At 45.1% G+C, this 3079-nt stretch overlaps 1 pseudogene; it reads right to left on the reverse strand.

Moving 5' to 3' along the window:
* Positions 1 to 538: 538 nt before the first annotated feature.
* LOC116811290 (voltage-dependent anion-selective channel protein 1-like) lies at positions 539 to 1897 on the reverse strand (annotated as a pseudogene).
* Positions 1898 to 3079: the final 1182 nt, after the last annotated feature.

Consider the following 3079-nt stretch of genomic DNA (forward strand, 5'->3'; position numbering starts at 1 on the left):
GAGGCAGGAGAATGGCGTGAACCCGGGAAGCGGAGCTTGCAGTGAGCCGAGATCACGCCACTGCACTCCAGCCTGGGGGACAGAGCAAGACGCCGTCTCAAAAAAAAAAAAAAAAAAGAACTGATTCTCTGTCCTATCCAGGCACTTGCCCTTGTAACATTTCTTTTTTTTTTTTTTTTTTTTTGAGGTTTCAATATTTTATTCAAGTTTTTTTTAAGTGATGTTAATTACAGCATTTGAAGGGGAGGATCTAATTCCACACAAAATGGAAGACTCTAAAATGTACCCATCAAACTGCTAAGAAGCAAATTGAGTGGTGAGAATACAACAGAAGTCCAGTTTAGATTCTGAGTGTTGTCACCATATGATTACAATCACACAGACACTTCCAAGCTTATAGATGGAGCTCCTGGAATCTATTTCATACTCTGGTGCAAGGGCAAAAAAAAAAAAACACAACACAAGAAGGAATAAGTCCTGAATTATTGGCTTCATCACATCCACCTTCTCCACCCCAAAATGGCACAAAAGAAACAGTGACCCCACCCTGCAGACCTTTTGGTGTAAAAGAAGTGATGATGAACTGGGGTGAGAACAGGTCATGAAGATTTGTCTAAAAAAGTCCCATTCAGGTGAGTTTGTACACAACATCAAGAAGCGAGCCTGTCATCAATTAGGGTTAGGAAACCAAGGTTCGATTCTCAGGAAATCACAATTTCATTCATTTACTCAATATGAATTTACAAAGTGCCTACATATTATCAGCTTCCACTTGCAGCCATTTCTAAATAAAAAAGAAACTTGGCATCTCAAAGGGGCCACGAAGTTCCCCCAGAGTCTACCACTGAAAGGACCTTTTTTGGAAATGGGTTCCTTCTGTACCTCCGGAAGGGTAACATCTTAAAGCTGAATCAACTTTAACTTGGAGGGCTAACATATTTAGCAATACTTGCATCCCAGACATACAGCATTAAAAGATACATTAAATTCTGAAGGTAGCTATGCTGCAAAATAGTTTAAAATTAAACAATAGTACAGTATTCATTTATGCTTGAAATTCCAGTCCTAGACCAAGCTTGTGGCCACCAGCATTGATGTTCTTGCCATCCAGAAGAGCTGACAGTGTCAGTTTGATACCTGGCTTTAGAGTCTGAGTGTATCCTAAACCTATCAGGCTGGAGTTGTTCACTTTAGCCGAGAAGCAGGCATCAGGGTCAATCTGATACTTGGCTGCTATTCCGAAGCACGTGTTACTGTTTCCTGCTGTCCAGGCAAGATTGACAGCGGTCTCCAACTTCTTGTTCACTTTCTGGTAAATGAGGCTGCCAAACTCTGTCCCGTCATTCACATTAGTGTGAAGCCAGAATTCATCAGTCTCGTAGCCAACTGCAAAATTCCTACGGGTCACTCTGGACTTTGCAGTCTCAAAATTCATCTGGTAGCCGGCCAGCCAGCCCTTGTAACCCAGCACCAGAGCACCCAGGATGGAACCCCCAGCAATGTCAAATCTATGTCGCAGTCCAGGTTAATGTGCTCCTGTTTGTACCCTGTCTTGATTTTAGCATTTTTTTCCCCCAGTGTTAGGTGAGAAGGATGAATCGAAGGTCAGCTTCAGTCCACATGCAAGCTGATCTTCCATGGTAATCTAGGTGCCTAGTGTATTGTCGGTGTTCCATTTCTCAGTAAATGTCAGGCCGTACTCAGTCCATCTGTACTTGGTTTCCAGAATGCCCGTCACTTTGGTGGTCTCAGTGTTGGCTGAGCCTGAGCTTGTAAATTCCAATCCATTCTCAGATTTTGTTTTCAAATCAAGCTTTATTAAGCCAAATCCATAGTCCTTGGTGAAGATATCCTTGGCAGATTTGCCAAGATTGGCATACGTGGGCGGCATAGCCATCTTCTGCTCAGAGGCGGTGGCAGCGGGCTCAGAGATGGCTACGGCAGGCCCTTGTAACATTTCTATGCTGCCTGTGATATCTGTTGAAGTACACTTTTCAAAAAGTCACAAGCGTGGCCCTGATACAAATACGGAGTGAACATGTATCACAAGGTGCATTCTCTGGCAACTGTTGCTGAGATGAGGTTTGTTGGCAAGACTTTGCTTATTTATTTAGAGACAGGGTCTCGCTATGTTGCCCAGGTCAGAGTGCAGTGGCACAATCTTGGCTTACTGCAGCCTCCAATTCTTGGGCTCAAGTGGTCCCCCCACCTCAGCCTCCAAGTAGCTGGGACTATAGGTGTGCACCACCACAGCTGGCTAATTTTTTTTTTCTTTTTTGAGACAGGGCCTTGCTCTGTCATCCAGGCAGGAATGCAATGACATGATGGATAATTAATTTTTTTTTTTTGCAGAGATGGGTGTCTGTCTATGTTGCCCAAGCTGGTCTTGAACTCCTGGCCTCAGGCGATCCTTCCACCTTGGCCTCCCAAAGCTCTGGGATTACAAGTGTGAGCCACTGAGCCTGACAAGACCTTTAGTAAGCATCAACCCTGTAAAAGGGAGGGGACAGAAGTATAACTGGGCAGAGGAACAAACGGAACTACAATGGAGAGCCCAACAAAGCCCTGGCCAGCTAATTTGGACAGGAGTTCTGGAGTAAGTGTCTTAGCTTGGGCTGCTGGAACACATTAACTATAGACTGGGAGGCTCAAACACAAAGTATTTATTTCTCCCTGTTCTGGAGGCTGGAAGTCCAAAATCAGGGTGCCAGTATGGCTGGGTTCTGGTGAGGGCCCTCTTCCGGTTGCAGACATGCCTACTTCATGTTGTGTCCCTGCATGGTGGAAACAGAGCTAGCTAGTTCTCTGGCTCTAATCCTATTAGCAGGCACTAATCGCATTAGCAGAGTCCTCATGACCTCATGACCTTTCACAGGCCACACCTCCTAACACTATCACATTGGGATTAGGGTTTTCACATGTGAATTTCGGTGGAGTGGGGAGTGTAGGGGAACAAACATTCAGTCCATTGCAGTGAGTACTGTTCATCTGAGTGTCTTGTGTTGGGCCAAGATGGCTGGCCCTTTATTCCCCCATGGCCTCACTGAGTCACTGCTTGTGGGCCATCCTAGGAAGCATG

Source organism: Hylobates moloch, unplaced genomic scaffold, assembly GCF_009828535.3.
Source record: "Hylobates moloch isolate HMO894 unplaced genomic scaffold, HMol_V3 SCAFFOLD_7, whole genome shotgun sequence".
NCBI lineage: Eukaryota > Metazoa > Chordata > Mammalia > Primates > Hylobatidae > Hylobates > Hylobates moloch.